The sequence below is a fragment of the Amblyraja radiata genome, chromosome 1 (assembly GCF_010909765.2).
Source record: "Amblyraja radiata isolate CabotCenter1 chromosome 1, sAmbRad1.1.pri, whole genome shotgun sequence".
Classification (NCBI taxonomy): domain Eukaryota; kingdom Metazoa; phylum Chordata; class Chondrichthyes; order Rajiformes; family Rajidae; genus Amblyraja; species Amblyraja radiata.
In genome coordinates, this window is record NC_045956.1 from 65,002,612 (window position 1) to 65,010,963 (window position 8,352).

The following is an 8,352-nucleotide window of genomic DNA, read 5'->3' on the forward strand; positions in this document are numbered from 1 at the left end:
AATTTGCATGGCCATTTCCATGCAGAATGTAAACTCTCCCCTTCATTGTCTTCATTCTTTAGGTGTTTTACTTCCCCAGACATCCAGCAGCACAGGTATTTGGCCCGTGGTAGGATGACTCATTCAAATCACACAGCTCACTGTCTTTCAGTGCATGTTCGTGCACCATCGTAATTTTTTCACTATACCTAGGTACATGTGGCAATAAAGTATAATTGGATCATTTATCAAGTTCTAAGAAGAAAGCATACATGATTGCAAAAGATTCAGAGAGTTTATAAGAGATCAAAAGTTTAAATTCAGAGAAAATTAGAAACGTGTGAGGGAGCAAAATTTACCTTTTATCTCGAGGATAATTAAGAAACAATGAAAAGGGATTACATTTCCCTAAGGTAGACACAAAATTAGTATTTTTTTCTTTCCTCTAATTAAAATACGTATTTAGTGATAATAATATTTTCGTCTTGGATTGCTCCAGCTGAGTCATCATTAGCTGGAGCTGCCCAGTAGGATATCTGGCATATACATCAGTAAGTGAAGTAAATGATTATTTATTGCAAGCAACATTAAGGACTCAGGTAACAAGGAGAAGCTTACACTTTGACCCTTTTCCAGCAATTAAAGAAAACATTTTTTATTTGGTCATAAGACTGTTTAAAAAGGGCAATTGCAATGCAAATCAGTTTGAGATAAATCATGGTTCTGCACCAACAAAAGGCTAACAAATTTATTGATCTAAAGCATTTAAAAACAATTCAGCTGCAGTGGACTTAATGTGAGAAAATTCTGATGTCCACCTTAGATGGGGAAAAGGAAACACGTCATTTGTTGCCGGTCAGTCACCACCCAGTATCAAACATGATAACGAAGAAAAGGAATGGGTGATGTTTCAGGTCAAGACCAGTAAGGGTCCTTTCTGAAGAAGGGTCTCGTCCCAAAATGCTCCCATTCATTCTCTCCAGAGAGGCTGCCTGTCCCACAGAGTTACTCCAGAATTTTGTGTCTATCTTCGGTTTAAATCAGCATCTGCAGTTCCTTCCTACACATGATAACAAAGAAACCAGGTTCAGTTTTTATAAGCCAGGACATCACTGTGTTCAAGTTTCAAATGAACAGACTTGCAGCTCAGCCTGCTAACTCTCATCACTTCACCAGCTATAGACGGATTTCACTTTCTAAATGTACAGACAATTTATGATTCCAGGCACACATTGCTTCAGCTGAAGCCCAGCATCCTGATAGCTGACATGGAGCATTTAACTAGAGTTATTGCCACCGTTCACTCTCAGAATAGTGAAGACAAAGTTCACCTTCTCCTCCTGTAGTGCGATATAATGTGAGGCAGGATTGCTCATACATCTGAGGGTGAAAGGTCCTTTCTATTAATCCCTTACGCAGATGGGAGAAAGTAAGGAGTGAATGATTGTGCTGAACTCTAAAATAGTAAGATTAAACGAGAACTTACCAGTTTGAAGTTTGATCTGTATTTTATGAGGAGTTACGATGAGGGATTACGTGAAGAACCCGCTCAGTGCGCAGGCGCGGCATACTTCCAAGCAGCGGTGTGGAATCACAGATAGACACAGTTATTTGAAGTAAACATAGTAAAGATAAGGAGACATCAATTTATTAGTTTGATCCATATAATGAGGGTGGGAGCGGAGGGCACGTAATCCCTCATCGTAACTCCTCATAAAATACAGATCAAACTTCAAACTGGTAAGTTCTCGTTTAATCTTACTATTTTATTTCGGAGTCACGTGAGTGACTACGTGAAGACTTCAAAGCTCTGTGATTTCAAACCGTGTAACAGTTCATACTTCACTCGCTGCCGAAGTCATTCGAGGGAGGAAGTATGTTATCGTAATCAACCATGAATCTGTTTGTAAAAACAATAATGGTGTTATTAACAACAACAAAACCAATTGCTCCCCCGGGCTTAAATTATATATATTTTTTGCAGATTCTTTTTCTGCAAACGATACAGGTTCTGTCAGTGGTTTGTTATAAAAGTTTGGAACGTATACTCCCTAGACCACCCTGCAGTAGCCAGGATGTGGTCCATAGGCTCGTCCATCCTCTTAGTTACTGATGTGGAAGCTGTTCTGGTGGAATAAGATTTTATACACGTTAGTATTTACTCCAGCAACTCCCAGTACCTGCTTGAGCCACTAGAGATAGTTTAGCTCGTCACCCGACCATGAGGTTTCCTGTGGCTGACCCATAAGGCTTTTTCCTCTCCCTCGGTATTCCTTATTGTGTCGATCTCTAAGTGGGTCATGACACATAAAACGTGGTTCAGGTGGGTATGCCCGGAATTTCATGACTGGACCTGATGTTCCTGGTCTGTTCTGTTTGGCCAACCCTTGAATGGGCATGTGACACTATCTGGTGTTATAACCATGTTGTCCCATCGCAGTAGATGGGAGAGCTGGCTCTTTGTGTTGAAGTAAGGCCACCAGCATGTCCATCTTCAGGGTAGGCTGTTCCAGGGTGAGTGACCTGGCTGGTGATCATCCCCTAAGGTATGTCAGGATTTCACTGACATCCCAATTTGGGTGTACCTATTTCTGGGGAATGGATTGATATACCTCTCCTGTATCTGATCACCAGTGAGCGGTACCCAAGTTGAGTAGGCTAACAGAACATGTCCTTCATTGTGGTGAAGACCTGCCAGGAGCTCCAGTACAGTTTTTTGTTATAGTTGAATGTGTAATTCCTGTTTTGGAAACAGTGTACCATTTCTTGATGCTCCTCAGGTATGTTCCCTAGGATATGCGACGGAATGCTGTCATCAGGTTGATAGTGCTCCTGATCCAAGCACAGCAATGGTCTTCCCAATTCTGCAATTCTTTTAATGACCATGTCGAGGATCACTGGGAACCATGCTTGTGGACTTGGTCCACTGTAATTTGCGTAGTACCCGACTGATGAAGCCGTAGTACCTATTGAAGAGGTAGAAGGAAAGGAAACATAGAGATTAGGTTCCCCCCACCCCTCAATACGCGGGAATGTCTCCATTGCCGCTGCCTTGAGATTGGTTTCATGTGACGTAAGTTAGTACGTGGTGATTTAATTGGATATAAGGAATCGATATCTGGTGTCCATATTGCTTTGTGATTTCAGCAAATATTTTTGGTTTAAATGTATGTTTACAGTATTTAGCTCACCTGATAGGTGAGTTACTGATGGTCAAACATGTTTGACGACATACGGTTTCCAATTGTTAATAAATTGTCCCCTAATATCGATGTTCTCCGCCCAAGTGGTTTGGTATATGCCACCACTGATGTTGTTATCTTATAAACGAACATGCAAATTTGGTGGATTACTGAGCAAATGCTTCACTAGAATTAAGTAAGTTAATATATAACATGTTTAAGTCAATTCATATTGGCATTAAGTATTACAAGCTCAGTAACACATCAGGACACATAAGATGTTACTCAAAACAGGTGGAAGTGTACAACCATAATCCTTCCTGCCGATAAATTCCATGATAACACTACAGATTAATCCATTTGCCCCCATATTACAGGTATGGAGATAGTTTTGAACACTAGTATCTCAGCTCATAGGAAAGGTACAAAGTTCAGTAGCTGGTAATGCTGCTATATCCCAATTACTTTGCCACGTAGTTGATTGGTGGTTAATGCACCATGACTGATAGTCTTAATGAATACCAGATAACAACGTTGTGGATGGTCAACGTAAATATCTGGATATATATTTTGTGCACCGTTCCCAGAGGCACTGCAATACTGGGTCGATGCGTGGAGTGGACGGAGCAAGCCCCTATTCCATCTCCCTGTTCCAAAATTCAATTTAATATATGGTCCCTAGATAAGGGACGTATCAGATTATTAAACTGATAAGAACAGATACTACACTTGATCTTAGCCAAAAGGCCGAGAAGCGATGCAGCTAAACCTGTATCCAAGGATAGTTTGTCGTTAATATATAGTCATGCCATGACGGAATGTTTCTAAGTGTCAGGGCTAGTTGATTCTGGATAACTTTGACTTAAATGCCGCAACGCTCATCATGGTTACTCCATCCAGGTAATTGCGGTATATCCGAAACTTATATGAGAAGGTACTGAATAGTGTGCATCTTCAAGGTCGATGTCTACCATAAAGTATCCTTGGATCCATGGTAGTAGTTACAAATCCCATGAATGGGTATACCTGGTGAAATACTCAAGTGGTTTATCAACGATGGTGCGACATTCACCATCGTGGGAGGGTAGACCACTTGGGGTGCTTGCTGAATTGGTGGCAAGATATTAATTCTATTCCCCTTGTATTTATTTTTTGGTATATAACTACCAAGAGTGATCGCTTCCTAACCAGGCGTGATTCATCCACCCCTTGTTAGTACAACCCTTAACCTTTATGTGATGGTAGGAACCATACTTATCTGTCTTCATTGTTGCTTTCTTCGGTTTCTGGTTCCTTGTTCTTGTAGGGACGATGTTTGTTGGGGGGTGGCACATTTTCCCCTGGGGCCTGCTCTGGGCCGTGGCCTAAAATGCTACAGGTTTGGCATGCAGGCCCCGAGCTTTCACCAGTACCATGAGGTAGACGCCCCTGGTGGACACGTAGAGGTACTGCTGTCTGGTTTAGTGTGGTGCTCATTCCACACTCTGCCCTCTTGTGCCGAATAGTTTGAACACTTCGTCCAGTTTTTTAGGACTAGTTTGGTAAGTGCCAGGTAGCAGGATCTGTGCTTATGTGGTCGGCGTTCTCATAGTCCTGTTAATTTCATAGATTGAGGGCAGGTTTGTGAGTTCATTTCAGAAGTTATGAGGTATACCGTTGAACAGTAGGGTCAGGTATTTTGCCATACTACCCTGCCCTTCTGGAATGAGCAGGTGGACATGATAGCCGACGTCAGGGTACCAAATGCATTTTTTAAATATTTAGGGTAAACGCGCTGCTCAATGTATCCCCCAATAATGGCGGGCACTTTGAGTAAATGCAATTTAGGGGAGGCGTGATAAAAACAACGCCTCATGGCTACCTGTCTTGGAGAGGTTTATTGGAAAAGACAGGTAGTAAGCTGGCCATCAGTTGAGACTGAAAAGCCATCTCGCTAGTGGTGGAGCCACATAGCGGCCACACCCAGCAGCTCTTCCTGATCCTGTACCTCAAGCATACTCCCGATATTGTTCAGCCAGTGACCCCTCTTCATGACCAGCCCAGCCACTGGTCACCCCAAAGCTAACCACACTAAGGAGGAAGCGATGGGCAGTGCCTAGGCACTGTGGAGGGTATGCCTGAACCCTCCAGCGAGACTGCCCCTCACGTAGCGTGTCTCGCAGGAGCTCCTGCTCCAGGAGCCGCTCCAGCGGCTCAGGCGGCTGTCTCTCTCCCTGCGGGTGGAGAGACGTCCCCTCCGACAAGTCGGAAGCCACCGGCCGGATGCCTCTTCGGATGGCTAGACATCCAGCCCGCAGCTCAGGCACTAGCGGGACTGGCTTCGGCGCGGTGTGGGGATAGCGGAACGCCCGGTTAAATGTTCCTACCGCCTTCTTCTGGAGCTTTTGTGCCTTGTAGTAGCGAGAGCGCCCCTCAAGCAGCGCGTCTCGCAGGCACCTGCTCCGAGAGCCGCTCCAGCGGCTCAGGCGGCTCTCTCTCCCCCCGTGCGGGTGGAGAGACGTCCCGTCCCAAATCGGGAACACCTGCCGGATGCCTCTTCGGGTGGCTATACATCCAGCCCGCTAGCGGCTCTGGGCTCGGCACGGTGTCGGGGAATAGAGGAACACCGGGTCGCTCCTACCGCCTGTTGCTGCCCCCCTTCCCCCCGACGGGAAACGTTCCTCCTCGAACGGGGGACAGTTTTGTTCCAGAGCCTTTTTCTCTGCCTGTAAAACACAAGCAGAAAAAGGGGCTCCCCTGTAAAAGAAACCCGACCTCAGGATACTCACCTGACGGTCCGTCTCACTGTTGCGGGAGTGCCTAGCTCCCGCTGCCGCTGTTGCACTGCTGGCATAATGCCACGCCTGCGCACTGAGCGGGTTCTTCACGTAGTCACTCACGTGACTCCGAAGTAAAATCAAGTGTAGAGCCCCATCCTGCTATATACGAGCTCAATATCATTTTTACAACAATAGCACAAATGAGAGACAGGTTTGATTTTAATTGTTACTGTCCCAGGATTGAAAAAAAAACCCAAACAAAATAGGCAGCAATTGCTGTCTGCAGATATTAATCACTTTCTTTGCCATGCTTTGTAGTCCAAGTCGAGGATTGCTCCCCTGACCCCTCAAGGAAATTCTCAACCCTCAATTTGCTGATCATGGTCTCCATTTCGTCCTTGTGCAGACTATTTTGCTCTCAGGGGAAATGGCCAGGCCCTGAAGAGTGCTGTGGAACACAAAGACATAGGAGTGCAGACAATAGCTTCTAAAATGGCAATCATCACATTGGAGATCTTTGAACAATCTTTAATTGGAATTTGGACAGGTACATGAATATATAAGGTTTACAGGAATATGGGCCAAATGAGACTAGCTCAGGTAGACATGTTGGTCAGTATGAATGAGTTGGACGGAAAGGGCATGTTTCCCTGCTGAGTAACTCCAAGATACCTCTCCAACCTCCACTCTGCAGTCTGATTTAAGTCCCCTCCACCACCAGTTTCAACCTTTGCCCGCAACCTGTCCTAAAATCAGGATCACCCTGCCCAACGACTCCCTAGCCACAAGTCTCAGTTGTTTAAGCTCCTAAGAGGTGGCTAACTGCCAATGGATCTGACTGATAGGGCAAGAATCACGGGAAAATATTGTAGTGAAGTCCGTTGACCTTCCAATCTTTCCCTCACTCTATCTTTCCCTTCATCCTCCTAAATCTCCTCTGATCATCAAAAGGAATGAAACCAGCCGGAGGAAGGATTCACATTGAGTTCCTGTACCTGTACAGAGCAGAGGGAGCCCAGAAGTTTGTTTCTTTCACCTTCTCAAATACTTGTTTTTCCCACAAGTTTGCTATTCCTAAGAAATTACCCCAAACACTCGGATGACCAAGGAGGAGGGTGCAGCAGTTGACACTATGGAGATTAAATGTCAGCCGCAGGGAGAAAAAATCATGGAAGGAAAAGCCACTGCAACTTGAAAGCTGTTACTTGCCTCACTGGGGGTTCTATCCCTGAGACATTGTATACCAATCAATGTGCAGTTCTTACTCAAATGTCATCCAAATATTTACAAGAAAGTGTGTCATCCTAATTAAATTATAACTGATGATTATATGAACAGACCAAGGCAGTTGATCAAGACTCAGACCTACAATATATAGAGGGCCCTTCAAGGGAGAGGTTAAAGTATGATTATTCTTAGGGAACTGGACAGGGCAAGTGTTTGAGGAATCAGTGGGTGAGCACTTTTGGACAAGCGACCACAATTCTATTAGCTTTAAAATAGTTATGGATAAAGGACAGGGCTGGTCTACAAGTGAAGGTTCCAAATTGGGACAAGGACAACTTTGATGGTTTTGAACTTGCAAACGTTGATTGGAGGACGTAGTTGGCCAGCAAAGGGACGTCTGGTAAATGGAATGCTTTTAAGCATATGGTAGTGACATTTCAAGGTATGCATGTCCCTGTTAGAGTGAAGGGCAAGGCTGGTAGAAGTAAGGACCTTTGGAGGATGTTAGAAATTGCGGCTTTCATCAGTATGCAGATGGAGGCATGGGTCAGGTATAGCCAGCAGGGATCCAAGGTATGCCTGAAGTAGTATAAGGGATTGAGGAACATACTTAAGAAGAAAATCGGGAGGATAAAAAGGAGCTGTGGAATAACTCTGGGAGGATTCTGAATGATAAGATATGTATGGGTGTTTCCATAAATACAGCACCCAGTAGTGAAACTGAAGGTCTCCAAACTTCCAGGCTATTTTCCAGTGTTTTATGTCATATTCCCATTGTTTTATATGCTGTATTTTAAGTAGTATAGATCATGGTGTATAGCCAAAATAATGAGATGAAGCAAAAATAGATAAATCTGTTTTTACAAAGAAAAATCTCAGATGTGTCCCTGTGTTTTCTTGCCTTTTATTGTAACATTTATCAAGCAGGATTGCATCAAATCCTTAATGGGCCTGTCCCACTTTGGTCATTTTTCAGGCGACTGCCGGCGACTCTCAAGTTGCCAGCAGTCGCCTGAAAAACCGGCAACTGGAACGGCGACTGTCAGAGTGGAACACGCACGCGCGCGCGCACACACACACACACACACACACACACACACACACACACACACACACACACACACACACACACACACACACACACACTGTAATTAAGACGGTTAAGCACAGTGTACGGTAAGTGCTTTAAAAGTGAGGTGGCGAAG

The 8,352-nt window shown here is 44.4% G+C and overlaps 1 non-coding gene across 1 annotated transcript; it reads right to left on the reverse strand.

The window, feature by feature from the left end:
- Nucleotides 1-3,728: 3,728 nt before the first annotated feature.
- Nucleotides 3,729-3,920, reverse strand: LOC116983876. The gene has a single exon (XR_004414834.1). It is a non-coding gene; the product is annotated as a U2 spliceosomal RNA (small nuclear RNA).
- Nucleotides 3,921-8,352: the final 4,432 nt, after the last annotated feature.